Genomic DNA, 23,667 nt, shown 5'->3' on the forward strand with positions numbered 1-23,667 from the left:
CAGTCAAATATATAATGTCTTTTCTCTAATTCAGCCTGACATACACTCCACAAAAAAGTAATCAGTTAATCAAATGTGTGCTTAAGGGTTAAGCTGTGTTTGTACAAATTAAGGGATGCACATTTTAAATAAATCAATTGATCAAGAGAAAACTATTATAATTCACTAATACAATATATATGTATCTATGTAATGCATAGAGACAAAATTTAATCCAGGTGCCAGGAACAGATCTTCCTCTAAGTTTATTCAAAATGAATTGGACCAAAGTATCTACAACAATGTGAAAGCACAAGATTCACATTTGTTTTGAAATTTAAGATGAACAGGAAATGTAATCAATATGATTTAGAGAACTCCACACATTTTCTTTCCTTCTGGCTGTTTTGAAAACATAGCACAAAGGATTTTGGATAGTGCAAATTTAAATTGTCTATAAAAAAGTAAATATAGCCCAGATGATACAATCTGGGTTTGTATGAATAAATAAAATACATTTTAGCACTGCTGCACCCTAGGTGACTGTGTGGCCATATTGTGAAAAGCCTAAAGGTTGTACACAGAAAACCTAATGTTACTTTCTCTGTGTTGCTCCTCAAGCTCTGTGGGCCTCAACTATTGCTCCTCCTCCTCTTTTGTGCTATTGGCTGGGGAATCTGATTGAACACATTGACTCCTCAGATTCTTCAGCTGGTTTTATGTTACTCCCTTCTTAATTGGGAGCTTGTCCGTATCCAAATTGGCCAGTTTCCCGGTACTAGATAGTGAATTTTCGGAGTCTTTGTATAAATGTTTGTTTGCTGTTGGATGTATTTGGCAGATTGTGTAACATGGCAACTAGTGTTTTTGATTTGGATAACTTTCTGAGCAGTCCTTTGTGGGATGGGTTGAATGTGTGTCAAAAGGAAGACTTATTGTCTATAGCAGCACATTTTCAGTAACCTGTGACAAGACAAATGGTTAAAAAAAGACTTGAAAGCCCTAACTGCAAACAAATTAGTGGAGGAAGGGTTGCTCACTCTACCTGGATTACCATGCTTTCCAGTTTCTCCTAAAACATCTGCTGATGACCAATTGAAGCCTGCTGTGCTGAAGGGGGATGGGGACCTGCCTGCTGCTGGAAGTCCATACAAGCTTGGAAAAAAAACCCTCACCTTTATTTGATACTCTCTCATTCACTTATGAGTCAAAGGAAGAGACACTTGTAAAAGTACGTTTAGCACGCTTGCAACTGGAGGCTCAGGATAAAGCTCGAGCCTGTCAGGCGGAGTTTGAGCTTCATAAATTGGAGTTAGAGGCAGAAACAGACAAAGCCCTCAAACTTAGGAAGCTGGAGCTTCAGTTGGAGATGGAGAAAGAAATCAGACTGCGTCAGCTAGGGTTGGAGGCAATTGGCTCTAGCACACTTATACAGCCTAAGACTGCAAACCCCAATATCTCCAGTCCAGCACCCACTCCTCAATCAGCTTCCTCAAGTTCCTTTGATGTGTGCAAAAACATTGTGTCATCTTGAGAGTCAGAAATTGACACCTATTTCCATGTATTTGAGCATGTTTCTGTCTCATTACACTGGCCAAAGGAGGTCTAACCTCTACTACTTAAGTTTAAATTAGTTGCAATGGCCCAGGAAGTCTGTTCAGCTTTGTGCTTAGAGGATAGCCTGCAGTATGATATAGTTAAAAAAGCTGCCCTCTGTGCCTGTGAACTTGTGCCTGAAGCGCATAGACAATGCTTTTGTAATCATATGCAAACAGAAAATAAAACTTCTGTGAGTTTGCCAGAGAGAAAACAACTCTCTTCGATAGATGGTATGTAGCAACTAAAGTTTCTGACTTCAATGTACTCTGTGAATTAGTGCTACTGGAAGAGCTCAAGAACTGTGTGCCTGAACAGACTGTTGTCTGTCTGAATGAACAAAAAGTGTCCACCCTAAAAGAGGCCGCAGTAGTTGCTGATGAGTTTGCACTGACCCATAAAAATGTATCCTTGAGTAAATGTGACACCACTTCTGCACAAGACCTGCAACAGACCTAAGCAGCCATCCCCTGTTCCGAAGGCTAAGTGGGAATGTTTCTATTGTCATGAGCCTGGTCATGTTGTTGCGGAGTGCAAAACATTAAAGTGCAAGCAGTCAGCTCAGGGAAGGCAGACAAAAGGGGTGAGTTTGATCAAAACTGTCCAATTCCAGTGTTTTGAAGAATCACAAAATGAAGAGTCTGATCCTTGTTTTAAACTCTTCATTTTTAATGGTATTGTGTCCTTAACAGGAAAACCAGAGGATGAACAACCACTTAAAATCCTAAGAGACACTGGTGGGTGCTAGTCCTTGATCCTGTTAGATGTGTCTGAATGAAAAGTCTTCTTGTCATGTTAGTACTCTGATTCAAGGTGTTGAAATTAGCTGTGTTACTTTGCATTATATACATATCAAGTCTAACTTAGTCCGTGGTGTCTTTACTGCTGCACACTGTCTTCTTTCCCCATTAAAGGTGTTGACTTGCTTGCCTGCTCCTAAGGTCTCAGAGCTTCATCCTGTCGATGCCAAGGTAACCACCATTGTAACCTTTCCTGTGCCTGCCACCAGGCGTGAGTTGCATAGATTTCCAGGGATGGCTGTCTACTATAGGTGTTTTTGTAAAAACTTGGGATGAGCCATCCAGTCTGCTACTTCTCTCAGAAGTTCAACAGATATCAGATGAGGTATTCAACCATTGAAAAGGAAACCCTGGCAATGCTGCTTGCCTTATAACAGTTTGAAGTCTATGTGGGATCCATCTCGCTACCAATGGAGGTTTACACTGATCACAACCCACTTGTGTTCCTATCATATATGTACAACCACAACCAATGTCTAATGAGGTGGGCACTTATCACTCAGAACTACAATCATGACATAAAGCACAAAAAAAAGGATGTGATAATGTTGTGGCTGACGCCTTTTTTGTTTGGAAAATGCTGAAGTGCACAAACATTCTATGTTTTTTTTATGAGTGGGGGATTTACATTCCCCCATATGTGAATGTGTAATTGTGTTAACCTGTGCTGTGTTTCTCCTCAGGCTCTGTAGGCCTCAACTATCGCTCCTCCTCTCTCATGCTATTGGCTGGGGAATCTGGGGACCTGTGGACAATCACAGTCCAGCTGGGGGGTATATAAAGGCTGATGAGCTGCACTACTAGGCCCTTGGCCACTTCTGTAGCCTGGGTACACTCAGAGTGTTGTGGTTTGAACTATTTTGCCAGGACTTAATCCATAGCTCTTTTGTCTGATGTTGTCTAATTAAGGTCAAAAAGGTAGCGATTTTGCTGTTAATTTTCAGTTAATCCATTCATTAATTTAAGATCAGTATTTATTGTTTCTGAATTGTAACTACTTTTATTCCTTGCCAGTAAGCCCTGTGAGGGAGAGCTGCCATTTCTGTTATGTTCCCTTTTCTCTTGTTTTTTCTTGTGTTGTCACGAAGTTTAGGATTGTAACTTTTCTTTTTGGGTAGTTTATTTAGTATTGTGGTTTTATTTCTGTTCAGGGTTGCTCTAGGGGGTGATTACATTACTACTAGTGTAATGTCCTAGAATACAGTTAGTTATTTTATTTTAATAAATGGCAGGGAAACCTTGTTACCTGTCATAAATTAATTTATCGTATGTAATACACATCGGATTGTCTACATTTTAGAGCTACTACAAGATAGGGATATGCAGAGAGCCCAGTATTTGTATTTGTATCTGTATTTGTTGAGGCAGCAAAATTATTTGTATCTGTATTGGAATAAAAGTGGGAAGAGGCTTAAAAATCTTGTTTTTGTTTTTTATTACGCTTTTAATTTTAGAAAATTAAAGTGTTACAATAAGTGTTCATGAATAAACTACCTTATGAAGTAGGTCCCCACACTGGGTCTTGAACTGGAGTTTCCCCAGATCATAGACAACTGCATTGACTACTGAGCTACAACTTTACTCATCACTTCACTACAGACAGACCTCTACCTATTTATACACCCATAACATAGAGACAGCACAGCATGTAATGTGTAGGGAAGAACTTCAAAGGCAATTCTTGTTTTGCACTTTTCATTTACTGCCTATTTTTTACAACCTAACTTTGCGGAAAGAAGGGGAACAATGGGTTATGGAGAATTAGGAATTAGGAAATTTGCGTCATGTAGCACGTGGATGTGAGTCCCCTTGTTGAGACCTGCTGATAGACTAACAGTGGAGCAGAGGACAGAGACTGAGATAACAACGTAACCTACCTGCATACTGGTATTTGACGTGGGTTTTTTTTTCTTCTTGAAAACAAATAATTTTTAAAATATTTGTATGAAACAAATATTCATAAAAAACCCACTATTTGTGCTTTGCCGAATAATGTGTTGCATTCGGGCACACCCCTTCTGCAAGATGAATCTCGGTAATTTTTTTTTTCTCCACATGGATTCTTAAAACATCTTCTGATATTTGCTTCTCATGTTTGCTGTACTGTCAGGTCTGCTAGACAGCCAGCTTGACACAAATGAGCGTGTGTTTGTGTGAGTGAGAGAAAGACAGAGAAAGAGATGGGGAGGTGGTGAGTCCCTTGCCTATGCAGCAATCGCTGACCATCTTAAGCTTCTCTGACAGTGATCAAGTGTGGCTTACCGAGACAGCTTAGGTGATTGAGGTGTCCACAGAGGCAATTTATCATGCTATCAGGGAGCACAAAGATGACAAGTTGTTTTATTGTTTGAATCAATTTTCTACTATTTTAACTGCAACAACTCTCATGGTTGAAATATAGCAATATTCACCATCATCAGTTCTTTCTTCCTTTAAAAAATCAAGTCAGTTAAAGATGGAGGAAACTCTAAGAAGGCAATTATAATAGCATAAACAGGTCTAAACCAAAGAGCAGGTGAAAGCCTGTGAGTCATGTGTTCATCAACTGTCAGACGTCTCCCCCAGCTATCTGTCAAACATCAACAACTACACATGTACAGCACACGCACTTCAACACAATCACATTCACTCAAAATTTTCCTTTCAGCAAAATATCACTGTGGATGACAGGGTGCCATTAATGTGAACAACAGATCTAATCATCGGTCAACCACAGCAACAACATCAAAACATCAATATGTCATCAGCAATTATCAATAATCTCTATGGAAAAGGAACGTCATAGCTATTGAGTAGAGAAGCTGTTGGAGCTGATTCAGTTTGAAAGAGAAATATATAAAAAAGGAGGGAGGACCATAGAAAATAATTATAGGTAAATGAGTCTAGTGTAAGAGGTTAGACAAGGAGCTAGAAGAATGGATGTAAAAGGAGTAGATATGAGAGGAAGACCAGAGTAGTGAGACGGCATGCATGAAGTGCATCAGTATGCATGTCCCACAGGACTGTTTGTGTAGTTTGCTCCGGTTAAAAACATTTCTACAAAAGACAACAGAATCTTTTATTGAACTAACATTAAATTTTAATGCTAAATGGCACTCCCTTTCTGTTTCCTCTTGTTTTTTCAAGTGACTTGATAGCCTTTTATTGTTCCCATGTTGCCTTTATTATCTGGGGGCATTGTGTTTCCTTTTGTGTGTTGGGTTTCCTTCTTCTCCCGCTCCACTCCTCTCCACTGCCTCTCTCTTTTTCCTTCACCTGCTTCTGGCCTTCATCTGTTTCTCCCAGCTTTTGACTTGCTCTTGTTTTCCCTCTTTCTATGGCTTGACTAGCTGTATCATCCTCAGGAGATTCTGACATGATATTAAGTTATAGTTACAAGGCAATACTGTGATGTGGATCCTGGGGGAAATCTCTCAGATCTGGAGTATGCCATTTTTACTAGAGGAGGCAGGTGTCTGCCTGGCTGAACCAAACAACGATATATTTAATTTTGAAAATGGATACATAGAATCACCTTCGAGCCACCAGGGATTTTCATTCTGCAATGAGAGAATCTACCTTTTTTTCTCTCTTAGCCCAGGAGGATGTTAATTCATTGACAGAATGAGGTATGATTCCAGCAGTGACAGGTGTAGGCATAGGCAGGTGCTGGCTTGCGATACTGTCATGGAATTTATGTCTCTCGTCTCACAGCGAGGGCCTTGTCTTTACCAGCTGCTGCAACCTTGTGAGGAGAAAGCTAAGAGGTTTTAATTAGGAGTAAGAGTGTCATTAATTACACATTGGTTCACATTCACATCACTGTCTTACTGAGAACTTCCCTCTACCTTCTGACTCCTCCCCTTCTCCCTCCTTGTCAGTGCGGTACCGATTTAAGTACCCAAGAATTTACTCCTTTGCCTACCGGGAAAAGGAAAGCAAATTTGTTAATTTGATTAATCGCACTCCCAACTCCCTTCATGCCACCCCTCCACCCCAGTCTTCCATATCATTCAGTACACTTTCATCTTTGATCTAGGACCCCCATGGGGAGTCATGTTTGAAAAGGCAGACCCCTGACAGCTCTTTCAGAGGGCGAGGATTTAAGTGAGAGGGGGTTATATGCGGCATATTAGTCTTTTAAACGACTTGGGGAACAATGAGCAGAGAAATTTCTTATGAAAAGCACCTAGGTTCATTACTCTAACTAATTTAATTTTTCCCTTTTGTACAAACGAGATGATGAGGTCATAACTCAGTGCGGAAACCTGAGACAGAGGCTGTTGCTGCTGACAATGTGATAAAGACCGTAATATGCTTAAGTTCCCTAGATTTATCCTTCAGAGAGAGAGACTTTAATCTTCCGATGTAATATAGCCAGGTTTTATTAATATTCATTCATAGGTATAATATAGCCTTGGTATTATTAATGTCCATTCATATTTTTTTCTGCAAGGCATTACAGGCAACTGGTGCTACACAGTAATCAGCAGGAGAAGACAGAAGGTGATCCCAATTCTCAATTGTAAAGATAAATTTTAGGAGTTTAATGGTATTGGTAGTTAAACCTGTCACCTCACAGCCAGTTCAGGGCAAGGTTGGTTGGGGCCTGTCTGAGAGTACTTCGAATGTTTGAGAGTACGCTGTGTCTGCATGAGTTTCCCCAGACACGGAGTCAATTGCTTTCCTCTCATAATTAGGTGAAATGGCAATTGCCCATAATTTGAGGGTGAATGTGTTTGTCTGTCTATATATATGTTAAACTGTATGTTATGATATATTGGTGACCTCTCCAGGATGTACAGGCTTCAGTTTTCTGTGATCCTGAACAGGATAAATATTTAGAGAATATATAGGCTTTCAATGGCAATGGTTCTGTCTGAATAGAGTGGAGTAGATAAAGAGTAGGGGTTTCTTGCACAACTTCACCTACTTCCAAGGTGCATGGAGAAAGGAAAGAAGTCTAAAGAGGTCAAAAGTCCAGCAACACTTGTAGAATATAGAACAACTTTATTGTTTGACCAATGCATTTTGGTTTGAGGCCTTCATCAGGGTCATCCAAATGAATAGAGTGAAGTATACAGGTACTGAGCTTTAAAGTTGGGTTTTCCAAATGGGCAAAAATGCAATGTAAATAAATCTGCCTTGAGAGCTCATTAATGCTCCCCAATGACACTGTGTATGCAAAATATAAAACTTATATTAAAAGTTTCACTTTTCAAGAGGTGCAAATTAGACCTAGATTATTTTTCTGTGTAAAGATTAACTAGCGTCAAGTTCTAAAAAAAACCCAAAACAAACAAACAAGGGTATTCACACACTGACTTATAACTCCCAAACAGACATGTTTTGACTTTACCATATCTTCATCTGGTAGGGTCAAAACATTCACTGAACTTGCTAACTGCACCTTGCCTAAATACAGGGATGTGCACACAAATACCCTTATTCATGGCTACTACAAGTTCTGTTTGAATTCCTATTTCAATATGTAACTTGAAAAATATAATTTTATTAAATAATTTATAATAATAATTTAATAGCGTACTTAATAATTTAATTTCATTTGTATTTATTAGAGCAGTTTGATTAAGGATGATGTACAGATTACTATCTTCCACTGAAAAGACATTGGAGTGCCATGAGCAGATGTTATGAAATGTCATGCAAGACATCTAAACTCTATATTAAGACTCTATTACAGCAGTTTGGGATCAACAGTATGTGGTAACTCAGGAGAGTGAATACAGAATAACTGTTCACTCAGGACAGACAGGCATAAACCTGGTCTGTCTTCCATTTTCTGGGAAGAAGGCTGCTTAAATACTTTTGAGCCTATGCCAAAGCTCTTGCAGCATGGTTTACTTAATTTAAGAGAACCAACCAACCAACAAGACAGATTAAAAAAGGATAGACTCTCATCTCCCCTTTCCAACATGGGCTGTCATCATCATTGAAGATGAGGTAGCTGCCCGGTAGGACAATGGACAATCATCTTTGTAAACAGAAGAAAGAGACCCAGTGAGTCAGCCAGGAGAGGGTGGACTCTTGAAGGACCACCAGGGCTACCAGAGCCTCTAGAATGAATCAGAATTTGGAGAAATTACAGATACAGGTATGTTATCATCTGACAGTATTTTTATATGTGGTAACCATTTTAGTTCTGGGTTTTAATGTATGACTGTTTACTTAGTATACACTGCTTCAGGTGACTAAGTGCTAGAACAGAAGGCTCACATTTAACTACGTATCATATCTTTACCTACTTGGGTTCTTTGTAGTATTGAACATGGGAAATCATTACTCGGGTTTGAAGCAGGTTCACAAGTAATAGTGATGGGATTAAGACTGGAGGGATGGGTGATAAGATATTGCAAGTCATGAGACTGTGATAAAACAGAAAAACAAGTGGGAGATGACAGAAAGATGTGCCACCCTTTAATAGCCTGTGTTTCCCAGGCCATGGGCTAGTGTTGCCTCTTCTCTCTCCTGTAAAATCTTCCATTAGCCAGCTTGAGTTTGACTCTCAAGAGGCCTATGTGACTACAGGTAACATTGATTGCACCTTGCTGAGGAAGAGAGGAAAATTAAACAAAGATGTTGCCTCTCCCATGTGCGGTCCAAACACTTCACAAAAGGTGCTGGTGAGCCAAACCAATTCCCTTAAGTCTTCTTCTATTCACACTCAGGCGTATCCTTGAACAATCAGTATTAATCTCTCCTAGGCCTCATGGATTCAGTTGCAGATGAATGTTTTTATAGACTCGACTCTTGTTGCCTAGGCATTGCCATACTACCCTTTGACTCTACACACTACCCTTTGACACTTCCCCGGAGGCCAGTGTTCTGGATGTGCATTTCATCTGTAGTTACATTTCTTGTTTGGTGGTTTTGCAAGTGTGCTGCTGTCACCTACAGACAAACCAGACCCATGTTACTGATTCCTACAGTTCATAGAGTAATCCTCATGTTGACCGGTCTATCAGGTCCACTGTTAGACTGAGCCTGCTCTGTGTCCTCTTAGTTCAATTGCTGTCAGCCCTGAAACATGTTTAGACTTGTCATTTCCCTGTTTAATCTGCAATGTGGATTTGATGGAGAATGTCAGTAAGCAACTGGCTACTTCTTTCCAACCACATACGCTATACTGCTTGAGGTGGATTGTCTTCACTCAATGTCCCAGAAAAAGCAAATGTGGTAACATACATTCAGAAGTCACTGCTGGTTTCACTGTATTTATGTATCAGTACTCTTGATTCGTTACTATATGAACTGATTACTCCTATATGTATAAGAAAATAGATGAGGTACAGAAATATTAACATAAGCAAAATTAAAATGGAGGTTAATAAAACCTAGAGGAAGCCCTTCTAAAAGAAGTGAATATATGAGGTGATATAGAATATGATCCTGATTTGGCTAGTGGAGAGTGGGGGCCCTGGACTATAATCAAGTGAGTTGAGGATAGGACAGCCCTACCTGGTTCCTTTTTTTGTTTGAACATACCCTATCTCACGGGGTGCTGTGGTTCATAGGTGACCAACATATCTGAGATGTCACTTGGAGCCTGTCCATGAATTGCCTTCAAGGTTACCAGTAAAATCCTAAATTCACAGCGAAGGTAGTAATAAGGGTAATGTTGTCAATGGCAGAGGCATTTTGGGTAAGTTAAAAGCAGTTAATTGACTACTGGCCTGAACACATTTCAGGCTTCACTCGGTTTCCTCCGAAGCTTCATTCATTTTCTATGAGGACTTTATGAACTAGTACTGGGGTCTTCCTAATTACACAATGGCATTTTGAGCCTACAAAAGATACCCTGATGTTCACCTTCCCTTTTCTCTGCCATGATTTGGTAAACCCTGACCAATATACTTTAACTTAATTCTAATATAACGCTAATATATGACATAATGAGCAATGGGTGTTAATGTGGGCTACTGGAGGCAATAACATTAGCATAATTTCACAGAAGCTAGCTAATGTAAACTGCCACATATTTAAATAGGTAAGTAAACATTTATGTTAGCTACATGATCGCTACCATGTAAGATGTAGCTCCTCTTCATACACTTTTAAGACTCACCATCAGAAACCGGAACAAGTCTCCGAATTTTTAAATTAATATGACCACTGTCTAAAATAATGGCCTGTCTAATAAAGGATGGGTGCACTCTATGGCCCAGCGCTCATCAATCACCAGCCACTAGACTCATTCACTGAAGACGCAACTCATGCGCTACAGAGATGCTACAGAGATGGAATCTGGGGAACTTACTCAAACTCAATTGCAAGCAAAGGTATTAGGCTGGCATCAGGATGAAGTAAACTACTAACTTAATTTCCCAATTTCCCACCTAGTTTAGTATGTGCAGTGATTGAGACCACTGAGCAGGATACATAGAGGGGACATAAACAAAACCTTAATATGGGGACAACTTTTCAGAAGTTGGGGTGGAACTTGTCCCCTCCGACTCCCCCAGGATCTGTGTCCAGGTTTCATATATTTGTCATATGCTTAGTCTGCCAGGTCCTCCAATGACTGTCCTTCATGACTTAACCTGCCTGACAGCTCATCTTACCTACCTCTTACCTGATGCTCTTCTCTGGTTTCTTGGAATTCTGAAAATGACAAGGAGTTAAAACAACATTTCACATCCCCCTTCCTGGTCTACGCCTCTCCCTTCCTTTTGTGATGGACATGAACACGATTGTGCTGGGGCCATCTTATGTCTGTGTCTCCCATGGCTGAGCTCAAAGCAAACCAGTTTGGCCATCTTTTGTAACCATTTCAACCACATTTCATCCTTTAGACCTGGACAGAAAATTTAGGCAAGTGAGTGATCTTTCATTCGACGTAGAATTCACAAACAAATTTCAACAGTCAATTAAAATCAGCTTCAACCAGCCTGTGCAACCCAATGGGATGTTGAGAACTGCTTGTAGGGGCGGAGGGTCCTGTAGGATGGCTATGGATACGTTTCCTTCTCCTTAGTTGTTCAGTCTCTCTTGACGGAAGGAGCAACCATTACCTTTGTGATCTGTGTCCTTCCTTCAAGCAGTACCTAACAATACATGAACTCAGATAACACGAAAATGTATGTGTTTATATCATAACACATGTACTGATGTGCAGCCAGTCAACTATAAAACTCTGCATATCCATTATGCTAACATTAAAAATCTTTGTCAAGAATTTAGAAATAAACAAAAAATGTTTGACGACATTATGTCTATCAAACTATAGAAAATGTTATCTATTTTCCCAGATATACACATAGGTATACATATTGCAGAAATCATATAAAATTGATAGACAACTGTAAAAATAAAAAACTGTTGTTACATTTCGTCTGGCTTTTCTGGCATTTTTCTGAGTGAGTGAGTTCTGAGTCCAGATGACAATATGGGAGGGAATTTCAGGCCATGTAAATGCTTCAAACAACCTCTTCAGGTTACACAAAAACAAATGCATGAAGTTGAGGTTACTTAGCAACTATGGAAGGTTAACTATGGTGTACAGTCTTGAAGGGTACAGAAAAATCCCAAATCAATATGCTTTATGATTAAGCCAGAGGAGCACTAAGAACCTGAACAGCCTGTAGGAGCTGATGAAAGTACTGAAGAACGGCCTGACCACATTTAACCAACAAGTATCCACTTGGTACATTTCTTTACTGAAGTTTGGGTAAAAGATCACAAATGCATTTGAGAAGTGAGGCTAGCTTATTCAATACAACAACCCAGTGTATTTAGATAATTGGTACTGCAGCAGCACTGTGTAAGGTAGCCAATCAGAGCACAGGTGTTTCCACTGTGTGTGTATGAGAGTAATTGCTTCAATAAACTGCCAGCATCCATGTTTGGTCTCCATCTAATTATTGATTGAGAGCTTTCCAAGATTTTGACCAACAAATAGCATCCAAGGCCGTAGTGTGTGTGTGTGACCAGGAAACAGATACATTAATTTAATGATGCCAAAACATTTCACATCTGCCAAGCTTTAGCAATAAAAAATGTGGTTACTAGTTGTCCACTAACCACAATAAATATGCTATCACTTCACAATTCCTCTTAGTAAACTGATATGTTGCTAAGATTTAGAAAATTCCTGGAAAGCCACTGTGCGCCACATTTAGAATGATCTCGTTTACCAAGCCCAATTCTTTTGTTTTTTGTTTTGTGAGTATTGAGATTTGGTTCAATCCTGCAACACATCAACAATGCATTATGTGATGTAATTTGTTCAAATTAAGTTCAAATTAAGGTGAAGTTAAGTCATTGCCCTGGTTCTGCACAGATATGCCAGTAAATCACACAAACAAGAAATTAAGTCATAGCTTAGAGGGCATTGAAGCTCATGACATTGAGTGGCTCAACCAATACATTAGCTACAGTACAGTGAAAGGGCACTGTGGGACAATATGGTCCAGTTATTTAGTTTCTAAATAATATTTTCGTGGAAGATTTCCCTTTGTTATCATTGGTGATCTGGGTTTTAGAAGTGTCACATTCAGTCACTGTCTCATAATGAAGTTGTGTTGTGAATTGCTTAAGTTTAAATATGACAACTCTGATAGAGTAACACTGTAAATAGAAGCACATGGACCAGTTGTTACACTAAAATTATCTTAGCTTTAGACAAATTCAAAGATGTAAGACAGTAGGTGGCTGGTCACTGATAGTTGAAGCCAAGGTGAAAAAAACATACAGGACCCAGCAACCACAGAATGAAGAAATCATCATATGCTGGCTCCATTATTGACAATTCTCTCTGTTATTCTTTCTCTTTTCCCTTAATCCTCCATACTCCACCCTTCTCATGTTTCAAACTTGTACCTTTCCCAGTGTCTCTTGGCTCTTTGTTATTTCTTTTGTCTCTCTCCCTTTCTTTCTTCTCAGCATCTCTGTATCTTTTTCTGCACCACCTGCCCAATACCATCTCTCAGCAGGACACAGACATCACATTGATCAGAGGGATGCCATGCACAACCATGTAATTCTTCCATTTTTACTTCTGTTTCTGTAACCAGGGTGAGGAGATGACTTTGAGATTGTGAAATGAGTGAGGGCCTCTTAATGAAAACTGTTGATCAGTCAGACACAGAAAACACAAAGAATACAATGTACTCAACGCTGATGTGCAATTGTGTGCAAGTTCACAATGGCTTTGTTGTTGCCAACGGTCTTTTTAACAGTCAGAAAATCATACACACTTTCAATGTGACTGAAAGTGTTTTAACTGAACACACCTGCTGAATTATGAAATTGGATAATTATAAAGCAAATAAGTGAGCAGCAGTTGGTTTGGAAGTAGCAATATCTCAGATGGCACCTATTAAATCATAGAAGCCTAAACATATCACACATTGCTGTGTACATCAGCTCTTAGACCACTACCGATTGCTTTTACTGAATCGCTGTATGTTCACAGCACCAAAGTCACCACAGTTGTTAGACTGTAATGGAAGTCAATTTGTTTGAAAAATATGAGGACGTGGCTCACAGAAAGCTGCAGCAGTTGTCAGCGAGCATGTTTTCGTTTGTATATGCACATGTAAACAGATTTTTCTTGACTGAATGTCTCTATTATAGTGCTGCTTGAAATTTCTGTTGTTGCCAAGTATTGTCGAGAATATCAATATAAGCAAACGTGGTCACATTGGGAAAGACACGTTTGGCAAGCCATAAAAGATATCTGGTCTTTGTCTTACCTTAGCATTTCAGTAACTATTGTTTAGCACATGGGCTTTTGTGCTGTGGTTTGTAATATAGTATTTTATTATTGGGGGGGTTAACCTTAGGTGGCAGGTTGAGGGTAGAGGACAATCACGGAAGTCTAGAGAACTGCCCACAGGGGCACAAGTTTACACTGACTGGCAGAGATCTGAATATAGCGATATCTATACAACAAAGATTGAGGAGGCAAGACAACGACATCTTTTGCTTGCTAAATCAGTGGCATAGAGTGCCAAATTAAATTTACAGTTACTGGCTAGATGTTGTTGGCTTGCCGTAATGATTGATACACATCATAAACATTAGCAATACTCAGCCATAAATGACTTGACACATTCCAAAACTGATTGATCACGGCATCCACTTTACATCACTACAAACCATCTCACAGGTCTTGTGCAAAAAAGAAAACAAACAAACAAACAAAAGAAAATAAAAACAACTCCATTGTGGTCTGTTTTGGTGGAAGTGAACAGTTAAAGGTCCTTTGTTTGGTCATCAGGGCAACTCCATGTGTTGTTCATACTGTATGGTTATCAAGTGAATTTACATGCCATATGCAAGTGATAAAATACTAATACTCTTTATTTTGTTGGGTGTGTGTTTGTCTGTGTTTGTCTGTTTGATTTCAGTTGTTCTCTACAGACTGTAGATTCATTCCGTTTACCTAGCCCAACAGGTTCTTAATTATGTTTGATTATGCATCATTTCCATGTGTTTAATAACTTGGAAATGAGATACAATCTTTAAATCAGCTTTGTATGTCCATCAGTCAGTCTTTACTGTTTTTTAATACAGGTAAAGTTTTTAAAATATTCAGTCTCCACATCACATTGGCAAATGTCCTGTCCTATTTCCTCATTACTGTAAGTTGGATATATATATATATATATATATATATATATATATATAAGCTACATGCACATATATATTACAGAACATGTATCCATATAAGACACATATTTAATCTCTTCTCAAAATTGGATTATTTCCATTTGCTCACTCAAAATATTAATTTTAGGTCAGAGAACAGACAATTTTAGGTCAAATTTAATGCTAACAACCGTCTCATGGAGATTTCCCACTGGAAATCTAAAAGTAACAAGTAATCATGTTTTCACCAATTCATTATTACAAGTATGTGGTCTACTATAGCCCCAGGACACAAAGCATAACCTGTGTAAAAAATACTATGACTATAGCCTACATATTTCACCTTGTGATGTTCCTAGATGACAAGAAAATATACTACATTTTAAATGATTGATCCAGCAAATGATAACAGGATGTATATTGAAATATACAATGGTAATGCAGCCAATCAGAACACAGAGTTACATCCACCTACCCATTAAAAGTCCTGTATGTTTTAGCATGGTGCCAAACAGAATTATGTGTTATAATATTTATTTGCACAGATACATATAATTAACATATTATATGAGATATTTATTCCTGTATAATTAAAGTGAATGCTTAGTTTCTAATTCTACTTCCTTGGAAGTAGAATCAAATCATGCAAACTACACAAACAGGTCTGGGATCAGTGATATAATGGTATGTTATGCAACTCCAACTATCTTGGTTGCTGTTTTTGGTCAATAGTGACTCTGCTTTAATTATAAAATATGTTTATGGATACAGCATTTGAACTGATATTTATGATATTCTTTCCGTGTTGACTTCCAAGTTCAAATAGAATGAGGCAGGAAACAGTGAGAGATGACATTATGTAACAGTGGTCTTGAAAGGGATTTGTACCTATAGTGAGTTTGAGTGATACTGATGGAAACGTACACTGTATACAATTATGACCAGTATATTCCAAATATACCCTCAATATGGACACATACTCATAGCCTTATTTTGTGAAACAGTGGATCTTTACTGAGCATAGACACAACTTCATGTTTTCTCTGTTCACAGTCCCATCACCTGCTGCATCAAATAACTCAATTTACATTCACACAGGTAATTTGCTCCTCATATTTATTTGCTCCTCACTTTATTTATGATCTGTTGTACCAATTAAATTGACTTTTCTTCTGGCCTGAAAGGTAGCAGTATTTGCTCACCTGTGCTTTGGAATTAACATCCAGGCTTATGCACCAGATTGTGTGCCCGGACCTTTCTAACGGGCCATGCTTACAGTGGTGTATTTGAAAACACAGGCATGGAGCAGCATCATCTGCTGGGAAAAGCCAGATCAAATAACAGATTCAGATTTGCCAAAGTCATTAATTTCACATGCTGGCAGTGGAAGTCCTTGTGGCTACAGAATGAGAAATGTTTTCAATAAAAGGTTTGAATTCCTGTTTAATCATCACAGCTGCCATTTGGGAACCAGGCAGGTATTTTGGTGCTTGACAAAAAAGAAACAAAACCCCCTTTTCCCAGTACAAAATTTGTCATAGGCTTGCAGTTGTGGTTGGTAGAAAAAAAGTTGTTTGTTATGTATCATTCCTTTCTCTTAAACTGAATAAACCCACACTGCATTTGTCCACCTGGACTGCAATAAATCAAAAATTAAGTATGTACCGCTCTTCACTCAACTGTAACCATTGTGCAATCCTGGTACCCCACTAATCCAGTGATGTCTGTCATAAAATAACATGTGAAAGACATTCAAATATTCATACAAATATTGCAGATTATGGGGACTAACTTGTGTGACTTTGAAGACTTTGGAGGGATTCATAGGAGTAAATCTATGTGGGAGCTGACATTTTAATAACTTCAATTTACAGAGTGGAATTATGTGTGTACTTGTGTGAAGTACTTATGTTCTTGTGGACCTGTGTGGACAATTCTATGAAGCAAATTTAGGGCCAACATGTTTGAAAGCAAAAAAACAAGACTAAGATTCTCTGCAAGGATGTACAAACGCATAGTGGTGCTTCAAGCTAAATTAAAAGTTACTCTAGCTTGCTAGCATGCTAACATTTCATCTAATTACTGCAGGCTAAAAAACAAAGTACAAAATTACGGCAGAGGCTGATAGGAATATTATTAGTTTTGCAGGTATGCAGTCAGGGGATCACCAAAGTGATTACAAGTCATCCTGAGGGGGACCGAATCATGTTATACTCACCACTCTGCTGTTCTCAGTTGCTTTCTCTTACTGAGTCATGCTCTAATGAATTCCAGACATTTCCTATAATACTCTCCCTGTGTGTGTGTGTGTCTAATTGTGTGAGTGGAGAAAGGTGTGCTGGAGTCAGAGCAGAGCCACACCAGTGGCACCTCATCCCAATAATCAAGACCTCTACAAATATTCCACTCTGCCAGATTGTAGCTTCTGCACCAGTCAGTCTATGCTTTGAGCCATTTTTCATGCATTACCAGTTTTCCTGTTGTTGCCAGTTTTTTTCCTTTGCCTATACCTGTCTGCTGTTTCGCTGCAGTTCCATCTGCTCTGGTTCCAGCCCTTGTCTCCAGTCCCTCGTTTCGTATCATCAGCTGTGCTTACCTGCCCCACTCTTCACAGCTTCCAGCCCAATCCTCAGGCCCAGGTTCCCAGTTTCCAGCCCAATCCTCAGCCCCAGGTTCCCAGCTTCCAGCCCAATCCTCAGCCCCAGGTTCCCAGCTTCCAGCCCGGTCCGCAGCCTCTGTTTCCCAGTTACCAGCCCGAACTTCCTCAGGGCTGCATTCCTTTTTCCCAAGCCTTCACAATAAATACCATATCCCTGACTCCTCACCGTGAGTGTCTGCACTTGGGTTTAGCTGCTCCACCCCACTTAACTGTATGATCTGCTGCTACTACTCCAAGCTGCTGGACCCCAGTCTTGTTTCCAGTTGCCGGACTCCGGTCATGCACTCCAACAACTGGACTCCAGTCCTGTCCTGGCATCTGGTTGACCTTCAGAGTGGTCTCGCTCATCTGCCCTGTCATCTGGTTGGCCTCCAGAGAGGTTTGGATCATCTGCCCTGCCGTCTCTTCGGTCTCCCGAGTAGTCTCACTCATCTGTCTTGTCATCTGGTCAGCCTCCCGAGTGGTCTTGCTCAGCTGTCTTGCCATCTGGTCGACCTCCAGAGAAGCTCTGCCCAATTATCCTGATGTCTGGTCATCCTCCTGCCCATCCTCCAGAGTGACTGGAGAGTGACTCTGCCCATTTACCCTGTCTTCCAGTCAAGGTTTCCAGCCCCTGCTTCCTGGATCCTGTACTGTTATGATTCTGTGTTTCCTTAACCTGCTGCCACTCTCCCAGTGGCTCTCTCCCTCTCTATCCCTGTGTGTGTGTGTGTGTGTGTGTGTGTGTGTGTATCTGATAGTGTGAGTGGAGACAGGTGTGCTTGAGTCAGAGCAGAGCCATACCAGCTGCACCTTATCTCAAAAATCAAGATCTCTACAAACTCAAACTACTCAACCCTGCCACTTCCACTCTGCCAGATTGTAGCTTCTGCATCAGTCAGTCCACACTTCGAGCCATTTTTTATGCATTTCCAGTTTTCCTGTTGTTGCCAGGTTTTTTCCTTTGACTAACCCTGTCTCCTGTTTCCCTGCAGTCCTGTCTGCTTTGGCTCCAGCCCTTTGTCTCATCAGCCCAGCTTCCCCGCCCTGGATCCCCGCTCTTCCCAGCTTCCAGGCTGAGTCTCAGCCCCAGGTTCCCAGCTTCCAGGCTGAGCCTCAGCCCCAGGTTCCCAGTTTCCAACCCAATCCTCAGCCCCAGATTCCCAGCTTTCAGCCCAGTCCTCAGCCCAAGGTTCCCAGCTTTCAGCCCAATTCTCAGCCTCAGTTCCCTGTTATCAGCCCAAGCTGCCCCAGGACTGCTTTCCCTTTCCCCAGCCAACACAATAAATACTCTGTTTCTACCATATCCCTGTCTCCTTGATGTGAGTGTCTGCACTTGGGTTCACCTGCTCCGCCCCACTTAACATAAACATGGAAGTTTTGAAATTGCCTTAACAGGGGGATAGGGGACATTTCAAATGAAGGCCTGTCTCTAATATAAGCCTGTCCTGAATAATGGCCTGGCACTCTCTGTCACTAATGTAAATGAAGACCCTGGCCACTATTTGAGAATTTCCAATACTACACAATGAATGCGCTAATTGTGAACAGTGCTTTTTAACATAACCTATACATTATGAAAAGCTTCTTGTGCTTGAGCACAGGGTTATGTTACCACTGTTAATGGTAAGCTAGTTAGCCAAACATATTAATATTAGAGCTGACAAACTGTCTTTAATCCATTAGTTATACTTTTGCTTTGTATTTTTGGTTTTCGAAAGGCTTAAAAAGACATCACCCTCCAAACTCTTTATATAAGGAGTATCACTCTTATTACAGCCCCATGCATGCCACTTTAACATGTGGAAAAATCCAAAGCCCGACAGGCCTGCCATGCCTAGTTATGGTTACTTATCTATGATAGGACAATTGCTGTTTGGGGAAGCGGTCAATTGGACAGCTGGTATTGATGAAACTGGAAGTGGGTTGTATCAAAGTGACAGCTGATAGCAGCACAGACAAGAACAGCTTAACAGCAACAAGATGATTGGCTCACAGAGGTCAGGGCAAAATGCAGTGGAAGTGAAAAGTGTGAAAAGTGTGAACACCCTCAGTCAGCTGATTGAGTTATAAACAGGAAAGGTAAAAAAATTATAAGACTGAGGGAGCATAAAGATAGTCTTCCTGATTTAACGTTCGCCAAGCTTCATGTGTGACAAAAAAAATAACTTCTCAAAGGTTCCTTTTGCTAGCTTTTTCTGACCTTTCACCTGCATCTCACAGTCTTTATTATTTCATCAGCAACGGACTGGCTCTGGTGTCATCATGTTAGTGTGAAACATTCATTGTGATCAAAATTGGTAGCATGGTGGATCATACAGTAGTTCCAGGTTAAGGATGGTCTTTGACATTAGATGTGAATGGCGTCCTTGATCTTTCTCTGGCCATCTGACCTCTGGTTGATGACTTTGACCCCTTCTGATGCTATGAACCATTTTGGTCAGATGCTCATGTTGTCTGCTTCTGGAATTCAGTCCAGTGTCCTTCATGTTTTCCCTCTGTGAAGTTTTGTCATTCGGTTGTGCGAGTAAAGATGAAAAAGTGTTGAATGGTTTGTATTAAATGCTGACTCCTTGTGACTTGAAGACAGGGCCGGCCCCTGGCATAAGACTCTATGCGTTTGTTTAGGGCCACGACTGCTAGGGGGGGGACACGCGATCAGTATGACTTTCTGTGTGTGCGGGACTTTTACATATAAATGACTGTCCGTTACATTTAAGTCCTTGCCAAACAAGTTCACACAATGCTGAATAAGCCTATCACTGGCAGATAAATCTCTCTGTAGATCATATAAAGAGAATCTGTGGCGACTTTCCCATACTGGCCGGATGAATGCATGCCAGAGACGTCCTCCGGCCGAGCAGCTAACCTCCAGTTAGCCCTCTACTAACTTGAATGGGAATAAAATAATTTAATCGTGTGGCTCTTCCAGACTTTCCAACTGTTATTGGACCGAATGGATCACATTCTGATGGTGAGATAAGTCATTTTGCAGGGGTTGTGTGATGCTGAAAACAATTTATCCACTGTTTTAAAGCCTCAACAGCAGCAATGAACTCAGTGTGTAACCATGGTAACCTAGTAGCATCGTGGGTAATGTTTGGTCAGTGGTTTGTTGTTATGTAGCAGTGCCATCTTGTTGAGTCTGTTGCTGGCTAATGCGGCAATAAATCTCCATTCGCAACTTATTTAGATGAACCAAGTAACGTTGCATAAAAGAAAATTTAGGAGTGGTGCTCAAAGGCGAAAGAAGAGAAAATTAGAGATGGAAAAATAACACAGGATAAAGGTAGTTTATTGTTTTTTGAATCTGACAGTCGTTTTTCTTGCAACATTAAAGTCATGTTTTTGAAGGAATTAAACTGAACATAGCCACAATAATTTTAATTTGGCAAGCTGGCTAGAAAATATTGAATATAGTACTGTTATTAATTTTAGCTGAAACGTATTTTGTTAGAAGCTTGATTTCTTGCTATTTGTTTGCTAGCTAACATGAGTAGGATTGCAAGCATCATTTATAATTCATAAAGGCCAGCTTTCCTTGTTAACTAGCAACCAATGTTTTCTTGCAACATTAAATTGGTGTTTTGATTTATTTTATTAATATATATCATATCAAGTGTCCAAATTACCCTGAATTGTTTCAGGCTAACTTTCTAGCTATGTTAAATTGTATCTTTGTAGATCATATTTGGACGTACTTATAATAATAGGATAATTTGCATATTTGGATAAAATTGCGTTTGTTGTGTGGATAATACATAGGCCTGGAAGATACATGCAACATATCTATGTAATGTCTTACAGCCTATATTTAAAAAATCTTAATAATCTAATATATAATCTTTTCAGGGGCCTTACTGAAATATTTTGGAGGAACTTTCACTGCACCAGGACCATCTACTTCATCAGCTGACATGACTGCTGCTGAGGGGACATTGTCAGAGACTTCAGGGGCATCTACTCCCACTTTTGATGTGACTTCAGCTACAGAGGTCATAACAGAGGTACCGCAGCCTTCTACATCCACCTCCGACATGACTGCGTCCGCAGTGTTTGAAATGCTTGGAAAAGTTAAAAGCAAGTTGGGGTACTGCTAAACTTCCCAACCTTGGATGATGAAGCACTGGAGAAACAATTTGAGTAGCTTGAGAACACACTGAGGAGTGAAGAGGAAGCCGACATTTGTGGGAGAGAGCTGGACATGGAAATCAGAAACCTTACAGACAGGATGCATTTGAACTGCTGGACTTTGTCCAGAAGAAGGAACTGACAGAACTGCATCCAAATCTTTGGATATCCCTGAGGATCACCCGTACCCTGCCAGTGACTTTTGTAGTGGTGAATTTATTTAGAGCATTTTGCACTCTTATATTGATTTTTTTTTTTTTAATTGGCAAAATATTCTTGGTTTTATTGGTGTTCATTTGTCATTGTCTTTTTTTTTATAGACCTTGTTATGTGCAAGTTTGTTGCTTTTTATAGTTTAAATATATTGACTTTATTATTTATTATTTTGAAAACTTTGTAATTGTTAATTGTATCTTAACTTCTCAAATTTTAATATATTTTTAATAGACATTGTTTTGTTCATGTTCATTCAATTATGAGCAGTGTGTGTGATTTGGTGTTTTAGGGCCACAAACAAAATCTTGTTTAGGGCCACCAAAATCCTAGGGCCGGCCCTGCTTGAAGACTCTGGCTAGATATTTGGGCAGTCCAGCCACATAATGCAGTTCCACTGCCATGCTTCTGGTTGTCCTCATTGAGCTGGTAGTAGTGTTTGTTGGTCGGTGCCATTCTGACTCAGTCGGTGGTGACAGTCGGCAGATACAATAATTTAGTGTGTGATGTGTAAAGATTCGAGTCTGAAGTCTTCAGATCCGGTCTTTCTCATAAAGATTTTTTTGGCAACTGATGACATCACTTGTGTGTCAACACGAGTGAGATGGACCAGTAAGTAAATAAAAGAGAAAGGGGAAATGGCGAACAAAAAGGTTTGTAGTGTGGGAGAGCACTAGACAACTGAAATGGAGGAAAACCTGATTGAGCTGTAAAGAGAAAAACTGTGTCTAATGTGAGCCACACAGCCGACCAGAACCTGAAGTTAGCTTCATTTCAGTTCACTCACCTCCAATTCCCTTTGTATGCTCTACAGTCCACATTACCCATGCTCCTCCATCCAAGGTCTCACCCATATTCTTCTCATATATATTCTTCTCCTTACTTTCTTTTTTCTTATTTTGTAGCATTTCCAGCGCAACTGCACTACACATTTACTGTGGATGTGTTAGTACAAGCAGCTGATTGCCCCCATGTTTGTTTTGGTACAAAAACAACTGTCTTAATCCATTCCTTACACTTTGCTCATGTATTTTTAGTTTTGGAAAGGCTAAAAAACCAGTGCCAGTTGGTGGATATAATCTTTATTAGTGGTCTGTCCATTCATTGTAGATTCCAGCTAGTCTTTAGGTGTGTTTTTAGCTTTAGTTATAAATTCAAAGTAGGTTGTTTCTTTTTTGTAGATTTGTTTTTATGTGTGACTTAGAGTTGGTGTCTGCATTTTTTTGCTTTCAAACATTTTGGCCCCAAATTAATTGAATGTGTTATGCCATCTTAATAGTGCAAACAGAAACAAACAAACAAAAAAGGACTATAGCCATGATGGAACTGATGTTGGGTTTTGGTTTGGCTGGAGTTGTTAAACGGGTGCACTAAACAGAGAGCAGGGACTAAGACCTATTGGCAGACCAGGCATGCAGAGATGTTGTGTGCTGAGCACTTAATTGCTAAGAAGACCAAATTTGGTTGCATGTGTGTACAAGCCAAAGTTGTGTGTTTTTCTGTTTGTTGAGCCTTAGCAGAGTTTACTGGGTTGAGCTAACAAAGTGGCTATGCCTGTGGTCATGCAGCACCAGGACTCCAGACTGAAGGTGGTTTTTCAGCCTGTGTTGGCGATGTGTGGATGGCCAGCAATTACCAGCCAGTGAATCACTACTTTGGTCACAGTAGTTTTGATTGCTCAGTTTTGCTCAGTTAGTTTGTGAATATTCTTTTCCACCC

The 23,667-nt window shown here is 39.9% G+C and overlaps 2 long non-coding RNA genes across 3 annotated transcripts; both read left to right on the forward strand.

Moving 5' to 3' along the window:
• The first annotated feature begins 550 nt into the window (after positions 1-550).
• On the forward strand, positions 551-13,931 carry LOC122988575. Of its 2 annotated transcripts, XR_006404837.1 has the most exons (4): positions 556-2,158; positions 2,268-2,312; positions 2,490-2,546; positions 13,920-13,931. It is a non-coding gene; the product is annotated as an uncharacterized LOC122988575 (long non-coding RNA). The 2 variants fall into 2 exon arrangements; XR_006404838.1 differs by lacking the exon at positions 13,920-13,931 and having other exon boundaries at positions 551-2,158; positions 2,268-2,369; positions 2,490-2,638.
• Positions 13,932-16,014: 2,083 nt separating this feature from the next.
• Positions 16,015-18,910, forward strand: LOC122988580. The gene is made up of 2 exons (XR_006404840.1): positions 16,015-18,501; positions 18,600-18,910. It is a non-coding gene; the product is annotated as an uncharacterized LOC122988580 (long non-coding RNA).
• Positions 18,911-23,667: the final 4,757 nt, after the last annotated feature.

This window comes from Thunnus albacares, chromosome 1 (genome assembly GCF_914725855.1).
Source record: "Thunnus albacares chromosome 1, fThuAlb1.1, whole genome shotgun sequence".
Taxonomy (NCBI): Eukaryota; Metazoa; Chordata; class Actinopteri; order Scombriformes; family Scombridae; genus Thunnus; species Thunnus albacares.